At 32.7% G+C, this 18,198-nt stretch overlaps 1 long non-coding RNA gene across 1 annotated transcript; it reads right to left on the reverse strand.

The window, feature by feature from the left end:
• Window positions 1-66: 66 nt before the first annotated feature.
• LOC132703056 (uncharacterized) lies at window positions 67-17,765 on the reverse strand. Its single transcript, XR_009619014.1, has 4 exons — window positions 17,591-17,765; window positions 8,110-8,403; window positions 6,859-6,942; window positions 67-1,728 (listed from the first exon to the last, which is right to left on the reverse strand). It is a non-coding gene; the product is annotated as an uncharacterized LOC132703056 (long non-coding RNA).
• Window positions 17,766-18,198: the final 433 nt, after the last annotated feature.

Genomic DNA, 18,198 nt, shown 5'->3' on the forward strand with positions numbered 1-18,198 from the left:
CGAGTATTTATTATGACTTGATCGGAAGACGAAAAGAACATCTCCGCTCCTGTTGTACCTACAACAACGAATAGGTGGGGAAAGTTTTAGAGGAAACTTAGTGCATTTGATAACCGGCTTTAGATTTAAGATCGGTCAATTAGTTTGGGAAATATCGGCGAAAAACTGAAAATGGAGGATCGCGTTTTTCGTCAGTAAATCCAAAAGGGTTAAATGGACAGCTGTCAAAATGTGACATTATTAAGACATTTTTTTAAGATGATTAAGATGGCGTGTATGACATCTCCACCGCCTGTTGTTATCTCGCAACCGGCGTTACTTTCTTTTTTTTTGTGATGGCCATATTGAATTTTTCGATTTTTGGAAAGAGCGTAAAATTTTCTTCAATTCAGTGATGTGTTACAAGTGCACAAAACATTTTATCACGTTTCGTAAAGTTGAGTCTTAATTATAAGGTGTTCAAGCATTTAGCGAGTGCAGATATGGAGGTTCTGCTATAACTAACGATAATACAGGAAATGTGATCTACACCTATCACGTTAAATGTTCTTAGAAAACGAGTTATGTGTGTGGAAATCGTTGTTTAGAAAGAAAATGGCGCAAAGTGCAGGTCATTGGGTGAAATATGCATGGCTTCTCGAAGTTCACCAAATGAACAACGAACAGCAACCAGCTACTGCAATCTAGTCGATAGCAAAAGACCGTGGTAAATTTTAGGGTACCTGCCGTTATGACATGTTTCAAATAACTTCCTAGTTTAATCACTTTCGTTTGGCTAATTGAAAAGGAAAAAATATAATAAAAATCAAATAAATCTTGCTGTATAACATATAGGTATTAAATAATATTATAGCGGCCCTATAACGGTAAAAATTGATGCCCCTCAAGTGGCTACATTTTCGTAGGCATGCCTTTCCACTAAGCTGCACCTTGCTCAATTTTCTTTGTAAGAACGACATCCACACACTAAACTCCTTTTTGAATGAATATTTAGTGGGTCTAGACATTATTTTGAGAAAATACTCCCGTAAAAATGCTTCATTCAAACTTATTATCGAAAACCGCGAATTTTTTTCATAGTTGCTTCATAAGTTCCTGTATTATAGGCCACTATATCTCTAGTAATACTGAACATGTTTTTTTAACTAGGACCTTGCCCTTGAGAATAACATTAAATTTTTTAATTAATTTTTAATACTTCAGTTTTAAAATATGAAAAGGGGACAAGGGATTTAAATAAATAGTTTCAGGAAAAAAATGAATATGTTAATTTTATTTGACATACAGCGAGTCACAAAAGTCTACATATTACACTGCTTTACAGTCAGCATGGGCTGAAATTATTTCAAGCATAACTGAAACTTTAGTTTTATCTATGTCGAGAGATTCCAAGCGGTTATAGACTTATAACGCGGGCTTACAAAACATTCATTTTTAAAATTTAAAATATTGTTTAATTTTTTTGTAACCTTAACATCTATTTGCAAGTTGGATTGTGTTTAAAAAAATTATATATTTATAGTGTTAAAAAAAATAAATTTCAGCAGAAAGAAAATTGGTTTTAAATATGAATATGGCTTTAAATGAATATTTTAATAGTGTATCAGGAGTTTTGAGACTCACTGTATTTAATAAATAAGATACATAAATGCGTATATAAAAAAATCAGCAGCATGGTTGTTCCTTGTCGCATCCCAAGTAGATCACGTGTCCAACATTCAGAGATGTCTAAAACAAACAAAAAATACCAAAATTTTATTATATTTTGTAATATCACCCACAAACGCAAAACGGACTGAAAAGTTGTTGGAAGTTTTGGAAAATTGGAACAAAATCGACATTTTTGATTTTAACATTTTAACAAACATGTGCTTTTTCCGAGAGAAGTTTACTGCTATGCACGGAAACAAGTAGTCCCCTCAGGGACATATTTTTCAATATGAAAACTCTTTTTTTGGTTCCCTAGAACCGTTACTACCACTCTTAATGTGAATCATCCTTTTACAGTTCCAATCGAATGTTGCAATTCGCTTTTGCAATTTTTTTTCCTTGTTTTTTTTTGTTCGTTGTTTGCCTTTATAGCAATATTGTTGTTTGTGGGTTGTTGTTTAAGGGTTTAAGGTCATGTATTAACATGAACCAGGATTTATAAAGGCAAATTCCTAAATATAAATAAAGTTGCAGAGGTAAGTAACAGGTTATATTGAGTATGCTTATCAGCGGTTAAATAAACGAAGATAATATACTGTCCACAGCAGCATTTTAAAACGGCATGAGATAAAAGTATGCAATTTGGTAAGTTGATAGGGTTCAATATTGTGAACATTTATCGTATAAAAACAACTGAATGTCGTTTCCGATTTCATCGGAAACTTTGTTATTTTAAATGGAAAACCCTGTATATTTTTATTTTTTTTTAATTCGCGAAACAATTATAAAAAAAAAATTGTTTAACATACAATCAATCAATAAATAAAGCGGTTCAAAAATATATCACAAGAAGTAACCGTAATATTTGTTTGTTCTGGCCTACTTCATTTTGTCATTAAATAAAAAAAAAGTTAAAATTATGACACTTTTGAACATGTTTATTTAAAAAACTATTGATTTTCCACATAAAGTATCACCCACAAACGCAAAATGGACTGAAAAATCGGTTAAGGCTTTCGCGGCTCGTTGATAAGGGTTTAAAGGCCGTCGTCGGTTGGACGTAGACGTAGTAGACTACGTCTACTACGTCTACGTCCAACATCGGAGATGGAAGGACCTCTGAAGAAGCTCGCCACTCGTGCTAGCGAAACGTTAGGAAGTAATTCCAACCGACGACGGCTTTTAAACACGAATCAAGATAATAGCCGACTGAAAAATCGTTGGAAATTTCGATAGTTGGAATTAGATTTTCATGATTTTTCATTTTATGATCAAACATCTCAGACAAAAATTGTTTAGAATTGTCCAACAAATTAAAAATATAATAAAGTTGAGGTTATTTTCGGTGAAACTGGAAAAGCAATTTCATTGTTTTTATGCTACAAAATTCAACCCTATCAACATACCAAATTGCATATTTTTATTTCAAGTCATTTTGAAATATATCCGGTATAACAAATTGAAAGCACCCACCGACTATAGTTCTCACATAATAATTATTAAAATTTATTTAATAAATAATCAAGTCAATAATTTAGTTTTGAATATTAAATGAAATATTCTGATAAAATTGATAAATAACTCGGTTAATTAGTTGAAATTTGCGAAGGGTAAACAGCAGTTGAATTGTGGCGTACACTATGAGGGAATTGGGATTTTAAAGAACTTAAGCATCAAAATGCATTTTGCAATCTTTTTGTGAGAAACAAAAATAAGACACTGTTTTTTTTAATAAAAAAATTCGCCGTAATTCTCATTCAATTTTATGTAAATTTTGTGTCTTCCAAATTCAATTCAAACAGTGATTGCTAAACATTTTAAGATTCTTTACAGACCTGCCTTATTGGTGTAAACAGCTTTCGCCATTTTCAGCAATACATTGCAAAGGACATTGAGATCGATGCAAATTGATTTTTGAAGAAGATAATTAATTTGGGTATCTATAAGAAATATTAAAAAAATATATATCATCCAAACCACGATCGATGATATCTTACCACCATGAAGGTAATTCTGTTCATAGATATAAGAAAGTGACTAACTGATATGAATTAAGGAAAGACCCGCAAGCTGTGAAAATGAAATATGGCCGAACAGGTCCGACTTTGCTTAGAATTTAATTATTTGGGGTTTTAATTATTGTAGGTTTTGGTATTTATGTTTAAATCTAAATTAAAATTACAAATTATTTTTATTACCTACTTAAATTACTTAAAATTATTCACATAATATATCAGTATCACTGTCGCTATTATCGCCTGTTCTAATTATTATTTGTTCTATATTATTTACAATATGGATATACGATTGGTGTGCTTTTTCTATATGTTTAACAGAATTTGCCCAACTTTAAGCATTTAATATAATCTTAAAATTAAATAATGCTACCAAAGACAAAAGGGAAATGAGCTCATAACACTTGGTTTTCGAAAAACAATCAACAACTTTTTAATAAAAGTCCTGTTTTTTTCTTAGTAAATCGGAAACGCCATGCTTAATTTTGAGTCAAAAAAATGCTACAAATTCCCTAAGTCAAGATGAATAATGAAGAACTTATGCCTTAGTGTCTGATTAAATTTGTTCGCGCGGTATTGATTTTGTAAATTGTAGTCGAGGCGATAAATCCATAGTTAAAATTGGGCTTTAGAACAGAGTTGCTTAGTTGTATTTTCCTAGTTTTATCGCCAAATATTACATAAATTTGATAGTTTTCAAGTGATCACTAATCTCACGCCTCGGCGCAATCATCCAGATGCTTTTGGAACAAAACGATAATCAAACCAAAGCCGAAGAAACAATGGTAAATTAAAATTATTAACAATTTTCTGCTCAACCATTTCGTAGTTGTTCGGTTTCCCACAAGCCCTTATCAGTTCTCCGTCCAGTCGTCGAAATACACAGGGCAAGAGAATGAAAAGGGTCTGGGAGAAAACGCAATCGGAAATGTTTTCTGGATCGTCAGAATGGAACGGCGGAACTTGCTTTATTTTTCAGCTCGCTGATTTCATTTTGTCATTGAATTCATTTCTCACCTATGTAATACGATATTTGCTGAATACATTTACAATAATAATTACAAATGTAAGGGGATAATGAAACTCCCAGAGACTTCGAAGAAATCCGCAAAAAATAATTGCAATTGCATTTTAATCGATAATACCCTCAACGCATCTTTTTCCACGCAGTTAAAAACTGGCAACTACGAATTTCATAATGCAGCTTCTAGCAAACGAATACATGCGGGAAGAGACGGAAAGTCGCTAGTCAAATATCTACGGTGACATTCAAAAATGCGGAAAGCGGATTATTTTACAGTGAATTTCATATCGGAGTAATATCGTTGCGAAGTGTCAATACAATCAAATGGGAACAACCAAATTTAAAACAATTTTGTAACATAGCATCGGAGCTTGGACGGATATAAAGTAATATTTATTAGTAATATTACAAGAAAATTAATTTTTACTATTTACTTTTTTTTTTGGGGAAATATATTGAGAAACGTAGATTTTTCGCTGTTGGTGTTACGTTTTGCACGACTACAATACCAGGCAGGTTGATATGGTCACACCTGTTTACTCCGGACTGACGGCCTCGAAATCTAATAAGATTAATGTACAATTTTATAATGTCCTCCCGTCACATCTTAAAAACCCACCTTTTAAACAACTTAAAATAAAAATGAAAGATTTTTTTACTCAGAATGTCTTTTATAACACTAATGAAAACTTACGTTTTTTGACATTATATCTATGTCTTTTGATGTTGATGTGTGGTAAATTTATCAAATAGCGAAATAATTCGACTCCGTTTAGTGTGTGAAAGAAATTGTCAGCATTACCCGCAATTTCAACTTTTTCTTGTCTAGTTGATTCAATTTCAATTAGTTAATTTTTTGACTAACAGTGACATTACAAAATGGTAACTTTTATTAAAAAATATTAAGGCAAAGCGGAATGAATAATTTTTGCCAAAATTGATTGGCAAAATTGTAAAACAGTTTGAGATTTATGTGTTTTAGATTTCAATCTACCAATTGTCGTGATTTTATTTTATTTTGTATTTGGGCAACTCTGACATCTAAACTGGTTTACTATTGTTGAGCACTATATTGTGTCAGAAGTTGTCCATATATTTAACAGGTAAGAAATTAGAGTATACTCTGGTCACTGCTTTAGGAATAAAAAAATTTGTGATTGGCCAGAACCTCGTTTTTAATCAATGATCTTGTGACATTCAATAATAAACATGGCGGCTGACACATCGTCAATTATTTTTTATGTGGCATTTTTACGGCAATATTTTTTGAAAATATACCCAGATCTCCCGAGTTAAGTGTGTGGAAACCACTGTTTAGAAAGATGGTGCAACGTGCACGTTATTGGGTGAAATGGAGACGCATGCGCTGAAAACCATTCCCTTCTCAATGAAAATAACAATGCCGCCTGCTGCGCATCAATTTTTACCGTACTATGTAATAGCTATATGGGTAGAACACATTCTATCGTCAAAATGTTGGATGTAGATTTCTAAACATTTAGAATTTTCGGGCTTCCTTTTTAATGTAACTGGAAAGTCTCTTGGCCCCACTAGATGAAGTAAGTATAGGATCCAATAGCCTTTTCACATACTACTGTGACTAAGTGACGAGCAGATTGAGAATCGAAGCTGGGAATTTTTTATGACACACTGTAGAGCATCGGTAATCCGGATTAACAAAAACCGAGGCAATTTGGGTTAGTGAAACACTCGGATTAGTGGAATCTTTTTAAAAACTATAAAAATTCACACTGTTGTAGCATTTATTAACAGAAAAAATGTAAACATTTACTAACAACCAAAAAATAAAAGAAAATGATCACCCACACGCAGTTTTGTATGCTCACTTTTGTGCCATGATGCATTTTAACCTCTAAGAAAATCTCGACTCGTCTTTTAATAATTAGGGGATTCACCTAGGAACACCATAAAAGTTACATGAAATTATCGAAGAACACATGATCCGGACTGTGGAATACATAAAGAATACGGATTATAGAATACATAATGTAAATAAGTAATATTTAAATTTTGTCGGGATTACTGAAGAATCCGGATTAGTGCTAATTTAGTATCTATATGGAAATTACTGACACTCTGAAAGAATTATTTTCTCATAGAAAGTAGTTCAGGTGTGGTGACGTGTTATACCTTATAAATAAATCTTACCCAATTTCACATTCCGATCTGATTCCATAATATTGGGCGAATTCCTGAGTACTTATGAGTGGCCACTAAATTCATTGCAGACGTCTGCAAGGAGAAAATCATTATCACTAATTTGATTGCGGACGGTATCGTTCTTTCATTTGTATTGGATTTGTTCATGATTTTTCTACACCATCAATATATATTTCGTAACCGTAGAATTGGCAGAAAATTCAAAGTGTTTGTGGAACTCGCACATCCTTTAGATAGAAAGTAAGGATAGTTTGACAATAACATTATACTTTTTTAACCAGCTTGATATGATATATCTCCGGGTATACCCTTATTATGGTTACTAAATTAATTTTAACTCAAAATAAATTTATTAAATCAAAGAAAATTTTCTTTTCGGAAATATGCTCGGAAACGTAGAATAGTATTTTAAATTGCCCTATTTTTCATGTAATATGACAATATTACAATGGCTATTTTTTTCAAAAGTCATTCCTAAGTTTTTTTATTTTTAAAGGGCTCGCTTGCCAAATTTGGAATTTTATTTCTGGTCATTTAAAATATATATAACAATTATCAAATTCGAACAGTTAATTCAACTTTAAAATTTAACATAAACGTTGAGTAATCAGAGAACAAGGCGTTTGGACTATGTTGTATTCTCTACAACCAATTATCATTCAATTGTCAGTCTTCTGAGTTTCAAACAACAGCAAAAAATAGTAAAACAATAGTGAAATTTAATACTTTCCAACAAACCTTTTGGTTAGTTAAACTTGAAAATTTAATTGAGTTGAATTACATTTCAAATTAGGTAATGTTTGTAATATCTTTTAAATGACGAGGAAAAAACATTCATTGATTTACTGGATTTCGCACCGGCTTTGGTTAGTCGTGAAATTTTTAGACATGTTTATATATTAAGACATTCTTTTACATCGAATTAGTATTCATTTTGACTAGAGATTAGAAATATAACGTTAACAATAGATGGTTAGAAAAGTTTAGGTCAAGCATGAAAAGATTAAGAATTTATATTTATGAAATTTGCTCTTCCTCAGTTGCACTTGCAACTAGAAGTCCTTAGTTTCTAAAGGATGTTGCGCGAGTTCTAAGGTCGTTCTTAAATTTGCACTTGCAAATTTGGGCATTTTTATCGCCCCCATTTATCATAGCCATTGGGCGAATCGATCCAATTAAACGAAAAGGCTATTAGCACCGCCAATTCCGTATTACTCATTAACTCGGCAATTAACTTACCTACCCCCCCTTTTTTTACCATTACTCGACTAGGTATATCCGCCGCTTCCACTAAACACTGTCGCACAACTACATACGAATTCCAAGGGTAAGTCGGAACCGACCATCTGCATTGGACCGCCGATGAATGGAGAAATCAGTGAAAAAGAGCACGTTAAGGTTAGAGCTGACGGTTTTGTTATCGGCACGTCGCGACTCCCAGTCGACTGTGACCCGAATGTAAGGAAGAGAACATCTGGGGTGATTATAGATGCTTTATTGTTGCCCCGGCATTATTCGCTCCCAGTGGTGTCACTGAAAAATAATAGTCTGTAAGTCACCCGGTAAAAGCAGTTTTATTGTTGTGAGAAGCAAACGGGAGAAGGTTTTCCAAATGATGACTAATAACGTGCGTATTAGAATATTCGATTTTATAGGTAGTAAATAAACTGAGATTCAAGAGCGGCAGGATATTTTATCATAGAAGAGAGAAATTTGGTATTATATTATATCAATTTCGCTAATATAGAGCAACTATGCAAGCGATCATACTTGTTGCAAAATATATTATTAAGACACTAACATATTTATTATTATTAAATTACACAGATTTGCTAAGTAAATAATAATATAACATCATCAATAATATACATATATTTTTTTTTGGTTAATGCTGCTTACCTGGCAGAATATGATGACGGTTGATAAAAAGTGAGGATCAAAGTCAATCAAACCAGAACTAGATATCATTTAAATGAAAATTATAGCTAACATAGAAAGTTATTTTTATTGGTCGTCTAAGTTTAAGAGATATTTGCAATACCGAAAAAAAAAACAACGGTAACGCCATATTTGAAGGTGAATATAATGGAATGGAATGGAATATTTTTTAAGATAACATTTTAACGGACCACGAAAACGCTATCGTAGTTTCTGGTATTTATTCTAAACGTAAATACGTTCCTCTGTGTATTTTCGTTATCGGCGATTCCGGTAAGATTGTAAATATAATTCTCTGAAATCTGCCGGTCAAAGCTTATTATCTGAGGGGTCGGGTGAGTCTACGTTGGCTCTACCAAACCACGTTTACTTATTGTTAATCTTTAAACCATGCGGGAATTTGATAACTGCCGTTTTTAGCATCGACCAGTGGCGCACAGGTAATGTTTTTGTAGATACATTAATAATATTATTAAAATAAATAACAGAAGCTACTGTATGGATATTCCGTTGAAACGGGCAATCGAAAATACCCCGAATGTTCTGATAAAACAATAGGAACAAAATTCAGACTAATGAAAAATCAAGCAATTTTAAATCTTAAAAAACTACACCGTTTACCCTTGCAAACGTAATATTCTAATGATATCCCAATAAATCTCCACATTCGAGGAAACTTATAAAAATACATTTTGGAGTTTGATATCTTTTCGTTGATTTTCGCCAGATATATTTAACAGACACAAACAAGGAATGAGAAAGGAAAACACTGCAATAAAATACAGTCCAAACACAAGCATTGGCATTGCCAAAATATGAAAACATAAAAATCAATTGAAATTCAGGCGATGGACATTTTTCAAAACAAAGTTTTGGAAAATTTTGCCTGGCGAAGAAAACCTTTATCAACTAGATATTATGTAGATAGATACTAACTATTACGTAAATATCTTGACTTGTTTTGGTCTCTACGATCAGACAATAAAAATAAATCGAAATCAATAAAAGTGACACTTCCAAGAACAACTGGGTTTGTTTTTCAAAAATGTGTTCTACGAAAATTGATTATGGCCGCTGATTTCAATACAGTATATTCTCGATGTAATGCAAAGCCAATTCACTGGATCGATTTGTTGACTATACGGAATATTTCTAAAATTCATAAAAAAAAACGTTATACATACTAATAAAAATGTAATTTATTTTTTTATATCGAAAAATGGGGTAATGTTTGCTTGTATTTTTTATCTCATAAACCTTTTTTAGGCAATTTCATTCTTAAGTTTTGTAAAACCAGTAGATTCGGGTTCTCTTATTACTTTAACCTCTTTCCGTTCTTGATCTTGACTATTTTCATTGCTTTCGCTGTGGTCTTCCGACTCTTTATCCGGCAATAAATCTTTATGCTAGTCGTCTACATCCATGGTGTTAACGTGAACTTCGGGACTGAAAGCTTGCAGCTGATTTCCTCATTCCGTAAGCTACTTCTTAGAATATTTAAAGGAATGTTTTCTTTATGTTCATCTTCGTTGGCTAATGGCGAAAGTAGATTGTGTGTTTCATATACGTTCAGCTAAGTTTTTCCATGTCAAATTCATAATAGCGTCTTTTAAAAAAAAGAGATTTCAAAGTTTTTCCTATATCCTGATCGGTACCAGTAACCGGCGACAATAAATTTGTGCGATAAAATACTTTTGTTAAAGAAATCCCATTTAGATTCATCGGTTGTATCAATAGATGACTCGATGAGTTGTCAAAGAGTGGAACAGATTGTCACCTGAAACACGTTGAAACAAGACTGGAAATCACAAGTATGAGCAGCAAGAAATGCAGCATCGAAATTAAAAACGGTACAATTTAAAATAATTTCCTATTGCTAAACTTACCTCTGGAATAAATATCTTATGAAACCATTCTTTAAAAATTGCTACTGTCATTGCTTTGAAATTTCTATAATGAAGAAGACACTTGATATTTCGGAATAATCGAGGATTTTTGGGATTTTTAATCACTAGTGGTTTTAACTCGTGCGTATAGTCTGTTCATAGATATAAGAAAGTGACTAACTGATACGAATTAAGGAAAGACCCGGGCAAGCTGTAAGAATGAAATATGGCCGAACAGGTCCGTACTTTGCTTAGAATTTAATTATTTGGGGTTTTGTTAGGAAAGATACTAAACAATATTTATTTATTTATGTATGTATTTATGTTTAAATCCAAAATAAAATTACAAATTATTTTTATTACCTACTTAAATTACTTCTATCATCGCTATCGCTATCATCGCCTGTTCTAATTATTATTTGTTCTATATTATTTGCAATATGGATATACGATTGTTCTGCTTTTTCTACATATTTAATTTGCCCAACTTTGTGGAGGGATGTTAAAAACTTCGGTTCCTATAAGTTTGAGGACATTGGAGTTAACACGGGGAAAAACATTGTTACGACGAATGGCTGATTTCAGGTGGTGCCAAACATGTTCAATGGGATTAAATATATAGTGGTAAAGTGAAAGCCTTAAAACTGTATGCCCTAGATTTTTTGCATAACTATCACAGACGTATTCCTTTTGTAAGTTCAAGCTTTGTAGAACCTCAATGAATTGCTTTTTGATATAATCTTCGTGAAAATAAATGTCGTTATTATAGATGTAGTTTTGAATTCTTGCTTTTGTGTCACATGAGGAAGGGGTTTTAGTCAACTGTCTACTGTGATAACTTGCATTGTCCATTACAATTACGCTATTACGAGGAATGTTTGGAACTAGTTTGTTTTTAAACCGACTTTCAAATAAATCAGCGGTGGTGTCTTCATGGTAATCCAGAGAAGAATCTTTAATATTTTTCGCAGACAGAGAAAGTCCATATGGAATCTAACCATCTTTAGAGCCAGCATGCAAAATAGTTATTCTTTTACCTCTTTTTGATGGCGCGTTTGTTTTACACTTATCAGTTGAGTCAACCCTACCTTTTTCCGGGGTATCATAAGTGTCGAACCAGGCTTCATCCAAGTAAATAATTGGCCTTTCTTGTTCTCTGTAAATCCTAATTTTTTCTAGATATTCCAGTCGCCATTTCCGAATTCTGAAAGATTCCATTAAAACTTGCCTTTCGCCAATTTTGTAAATCTAAAACCCATGTGTTGAATACACTTTCATAAGGTAATTCTGTCACATTTAACACCGGTTTTATCTTTTTCAAGCCTCCTAATTAAGATATCTAATGTAGGCACGCTTTGTTCCTCGTATAATTGGTAAATTTTACGATGTATTATATCTTGATCACTTTCATCTACTCTCGAGAAAATGTCAGCATCGCTTCTTTTTTTCCTCGCTGAAATAGGATTATTCACAATTTTCCATACAGTTGACGTTGGAATTTTCGTCAATGTGGCCGTTTCTTCTAAAGATGCTTGCTGGCAGCACGTTCAGTGAGAGTCAAATAAACATTGTTTTTAACTTCCTTAGTCTCAATAGAATAGTGTTTTCTACATTTGGCCGGGAGCATCTCTTGAGATATACTGGATTCGCACATATTTTGCATAATTCGCACAAGATTCAACACATGCTGTATTACACACGAAATAACAATGATTACCAATAAACTTAAACTAAGTAGTATACCAAACCAAAGAATATTAAACACAGGTAGGTATAAAATTATTTTTTATTACGGACCACAATTTTACCTGAATTTAAATTCCGAAACTTTAGGTAATAATCTTGTTGCATTGTATGTTACTGAGCACCCTTGGATAATCCCATTCAAAAGCAATTGGTCACTTTCTTATATATATGAACAGACCATACCTGCCGTGTTTGTGCATGATAGAAAGGCCACTCTTTGTTTTTCGGTTTTTCTTTCTAGAGCTGTTTTCACCTCGCGAGCTACATTTGTTTTTCTAGGAAAAAACTTTCAACATGAACCAGTTTCGTCGGCATTGTAAATTTGAGCTTTCGATAGCTAAAGATCTATATATTTCTTTTCTAGATTTCTTTTGATAGCGTCAACAAACTCAGGCTGCAATCTCGATTTTTTGCCTGAAATCTTTAAGTAACGTATCGCTGCTTGCATGAAAAGAAGACGATTCTTTGGATTCATTGTGGAGTAGCTTGGCTTTCCCTTGGATCCTTAAACTGGTCACAGGAAGCTTCTTCTCTCTTTGCTTTAGAAACTAATTATAAAGAGCCTTTTCCATTCGTGGACATTCTGAATGTCTTAAGGCTTTCATTTTTGCTGGTCCGCTAAAATTATTGTTAACCCTACACTTAGATTTAAAAACTTAAAATCGCAATCGGCAAGAAACTGCTGTGATCCAATTACATAAAATAAAACGTTTAAAATCGTTTTCCTGTATTGACGTGTTTGTTGACCAACAAATTCTTTTGGGTTCATTATTTCGAGAGCCGCTTTGTTCACTCTACAGAATACAGAAAAAATTGTCTGACAATTTTTTTTCTAAGGTTTAGGAGACATCAATAGAAATTCCACTTATCTGAACTTCTTCTCATAAGCGTTTAACCTCATATTTGTTGAAATTAATTTGAAATTGGAATAGTTTTCTCTCTCTCTCTCTCTCTCGGATAATATTATCGTAATGACTAGTGTCTCTAGTTTTTATTAAGAAAACTTTTAGTCACTTAAAATATGTAAGTGGATGTTAAATGTCCTATTAATATTTTTAAAGAATGACTGAAATTACAGTGCCAAAAATTCATAACAAACTAGTGGCAAAAATGTTGTCTACTTATAACAAAAATTTGTTGAGAGTCGAAGGACATCCACTAAAAGTAGCCGTTATTATTACGAATCCTTTTTACAATAAAAAGTAATCTGACTCCAGTGACATATGCGGGCGTGTTGATGGTGGCCTTGTTACTTCGTTGGTACGGCTTAGCCGACTATAGTATTACACAAGTTTCTTTTTTTAACACAAAACCATTTTATTTTGCTCGAATTCAAACTAAACCACGTGGTTAAAGCCACACATACCAGCAGTCCATTCCATAAAAAAATGATGTCGCCTAATTTCTTTAACAGCATCTTGCGTAGTAGAATAGTAAGATTGTTTCTTCTATTGAGAATGGAACACTTATTGTTGTTTCCAATTTATTTTAAAAGATCGTTTTTACACATTACTGGAATTTACAAGGCGTTTACAAATCCACTTAGGAGAATGCCAGGAGCGCCCACCCAACGATGCAATTTAAGCTCGAACCAACTTGTCTTGAGTATCTTACGGTATTTTACGACTTCTTCTTAGGAAAAATATTTTGTTCGTTGTATTTTTAAATTACCGTTTGCGCGAAATCGATACGTTACCAGAGATGCTACCAGTAACCAATCAAAATTGAAACATCGAGAATTACAAAAAAAATCATTTGTAGAAATAAAATACCTTACAGCGAAGTACTGACAATTAGTTTGTTTTGTATTATATGCTTGCAAGTAAATTTTTAGTTGCTTTGAGCGCGCTTTTACTGCATGTGTATTTTTAAATATTTTTCAATTTTTCAATATAATCTTCTTACACATACGGGGTGTCCCATTATAAATTACTAAATGATAACTTTGTTAATATTGATTCTACGATGGAGTTTAAATTACCAAAGTTGGATCATTTTTCCCAAACCTTCCGATTCTACAATAAAAAATATAAAATAAAATAAAAAATCTGTCAAATTTTGACAGGTCGATTTTTTTTAAATTGAATACCCTGTATTTGGATGTGTAAATCGATTGTGTTTTTTCTCCTAATTTCAAGTATATATTAGATGGTTATTTTTAACAGATTTTGAAACATCGCGCATTGTATCTAATATTGGATGTAAGGAAGTCAAAAACTATTGTTTCAAAAATTAAATTAGCCGTAAAAATAAATTAGTTGCTTTTTTAAATGTAGCAAGTTAAAAGTTCGGGTTGCCCATTTAGAGCTTCAACTTCTTCTCGTATTCTGTTTTGTATTTCCAGATTTTCCCCACAAAAACGTTTCATGGGGAACAAGATCTGGATTGTTAGGATATAAATACATTTTGGGAGTTTGGTACATTGATTTTCATCAGACATTTTTAACAGACACTGCAATAAAATACAGTCTAAACTAGCATTCACATTACCAAAATATGAAAACATAAAAATCAATTGAAATTGAGGCGATGGGGTTTTTTGCGAATAATTTTTTTGAAAATTTCAAACCTTTATCCAACTGGATATTATGCGGATAGATCTAACTGGTAGGTCTATTGCGTTGTGATATGGTGGCCCGTCCTGTTGCCATACTATATTTGGAATCGAAATATCAATCGCCCGTCATATTTCCTTGGAAAAAATAGGGTCCCAAAAGTACAGATTTTTTAATTGGCAAAATTTCGTGGGGATTTTCGCTGAACCAGGAATATTTGCTTCTTAAATGACGCGGTGCGGCCGTATTAAATGAGGACTCATCTATAAACAGTATGTTGTAAATAAAATTAGGTGATTCTTAAATTGGTTCTAACATAATGCCTCAAAACTCAAGACGTCTCTGTCTTCATCTGTCAAATTATAACCGTGGATTTTGTGCCTTTAAAATCCGTTGGATTTTACTTTTAATTAAATTCATGTCCTGCATGTAACCTCGGATAGAGTTCGATGGATACTCTGAAAAGAAATATTTTGATACTTGATTTCAGCAATTAAAATTTTTTATTTTTAATTTTAATACTAGTGATTGAAATTCTCACCTTGAAAGTATAACAAGACATCAAGTTACACTGCAAGGAATTTGCCTTCTAATTCTTTTGAGTAAGCCGTTATTTTTCCACCTACTATAAGTGTTATAAACACCATTTCAATAGATGACAGTTATCTGCGCCAGTTTCCATGACAACAGCTATCATGGCTAATTTGATTTTTGAAGCAATAGTTACTAACTTCCTTACATTCAATATTAGATAAAATGCGCGATATTTCAAAATCTGTCAAAAATAATCCTAACAACAATCGATTGACACATTCAAATACAGGGAATTCAATTTAAAAAAAAAATGCCAGACAAAATTTTTATTTTATATTTTTGATTGTAGAATCGGGGAAAATGCTTCAATTTTGGTAGTTTAAATTTCATCTTAGCATTAATGTTAACAAAGTTATCCATTTGGTAATTCATAATGGGACACCCTGTACCCAGAATAAACCCTTTATTTGATCCGCCGCGGAACTGGGGATTGCCTACGATGAGTTTCAGTAACTTTCTTAAGTCAATCAAGCCGTTCTTCTATGGTCTAACAATATTTTACGTTACGCCAAATTCTCGGTTAAATCATATGTGCTTCAGGCGAACATTTAAGAAATCTGCGTGTTGCATATTATCGACTTTTTTTAATACCTACCGAATAACACCGGTCAAATTTTATCAACTTTAGTAGAATCCAACTGAACTCTGGAAATGGTCCCAAACGATGTAGCTTAGACAGGGAATATCGATATTGAGGCAAATTTGATGTAGAGGTACGAGGGTATTAATAAAGATGCTTTTCTTTGTGAATACTAATGGTACATATTGTTTGAGTTTTTGGAAAGGAAATCGTTTGCTACAGGTTACTTTGTGAAATGATTTTAAACGCTGTTGTGATATGTTATTACTATTTTTGATGAGCAAGTAAAGCATTTACACCTAGCGCATATTACATAAACTTATCAGTTATTATATAAATATTGTTAATTTGATTGTATCATTTGTATGACATGTTGATAATGTATATTTAAAAATTAAAGAATTAATCAGTAGTTTGATATTCTTTACTTATTATTCTGGTTGTCACTAAAACATACACAGAATTTTTTTTCCCTATTTCAAGAAATTAAACATATTGGTTAAATGTTGTAGATATTTAGTGAAATGGTAAATTTACGTTTGTATTTTTTTTTTGAAATAATGCTGTTATTTTCTGACTTATATATATTTTTTTAAAGATTAAAGAAATAAAGTTATCAATCAAGTAGTAATAATGATGAATGAATTGGGGCGACATCCATCCCGTTGCTCTTGTGCATCTGACCGAGTCCCAGATTATAAATACTAAATGTAATGTGTATGTATATGTGGCAGGTAGACCAAAAAAGAAACAAAGCGAAGAAAAAATAAAGAAGTGTCCTATTGAAGTAAAAAAAAAACAGAGAAAACAGTTAAATGGATAGAATAAGTTTGAAAACAATATTTACAACAAATAATATAATGTGAAAAATATGTTGCCTGAGCTGATTTAAATATTGCTAAACTGGTGAATGATCTAAGTTTTAGAGGCAGTTTATCGCCAACAATAATTCCATAAATACATGGACTACGAGTAGGTATATATTATATATTGTAAAACTTGCCTCACTTTTCTGTCACGCCCTTGGCAGTTCAGTTAGACCGAGTTCACTATGTTTAGATAAGCTTATTAAATCATAAAATTGTGGAAATTGTCCTATAGCTTATGTAAAAGAATCGGACGCGTTCTAAGCGTTGGTCACCGTCATTATCTGAGCCAGGACGTCATGTGTATGCATCCGCGTTTGGTCCGTTTCGTTGGCTACCGGTATTCAGCGACGCGACGTTCAAATACAATATCTAAAGTACATTGCGCGAAAAAGAGAACGAGAAAGAAAAACCCGAGCTACAAAACTAACTCAGCGACAGCGAAATTGATAAGATTGAATCGAATAACTGTTTATAATTACAATTTTTGCTAATCATTTACACAAATAAATCGAGACGATATTTTATCTATGGGCTGAACGCATTTGTACGTACCTCAGATTAAGTGGCCGAAATTTGGTCCCACGAAAGATTATGTGAAACACATGTTTACACTAAATTCTTTTGTCTCAGCTCGTATAAACGCGTCCGTTTTAACATTTCACAAACATCACGCCATCAACTCATTGCCATATTAATCAGTCTCAATAAAATACTGTTCCAGAGTCGAGAGAAATAATGTAACGGCGCGACGCGGTGCGAGATAGACCGCTAAATACATACGAGCAAAAGCTCCGACACCGACTATCTGAGTCCCGATATGAGAGAACGACGAACGAATTTGGAACATTCCTAACTTCCTGTTTAGGCGAGATTGGGAGTTTGGACGGAAGAGCCAGGCCCGGCTCCAGGGATACAAAAATGTATTTTAAGTGACAAAAATAACGAAAAGTGTTATTAAGATTATATATTATATATTATATATTATAGCCATGTAAATACGATAGCGGCAACGCAATATAAATTCATGATACAGGGTACACCATTTTTTTTAAAGAGGTTCACTTTCGGGATATATGAGGGCTCTATTATTAAAAATTATTATTATACCATACGGGTTGTATAAAAAGTGCTAAAAGCAGGAACGAATTTTAATGTTAAAA

The sequence above is a fragment of the Cylas formicarius genome, unplaced genomic scaffold (assembly GCF_029955315.1).
Source record: "Cylas formicarius isolate icCylForm1 unplaced genomic scaffold, icCylForm1.1 PGA_scaffold_10__41_contigs__length_53128322, whole genome shotgun sequence".
NCBI classification, from domain to species: domain Eukaryota; kingdom Metazoa; phylum Arthropoda; class Insecta; order Coleoptera; family Brentidae; genus Cylas; species Cylas formicarius.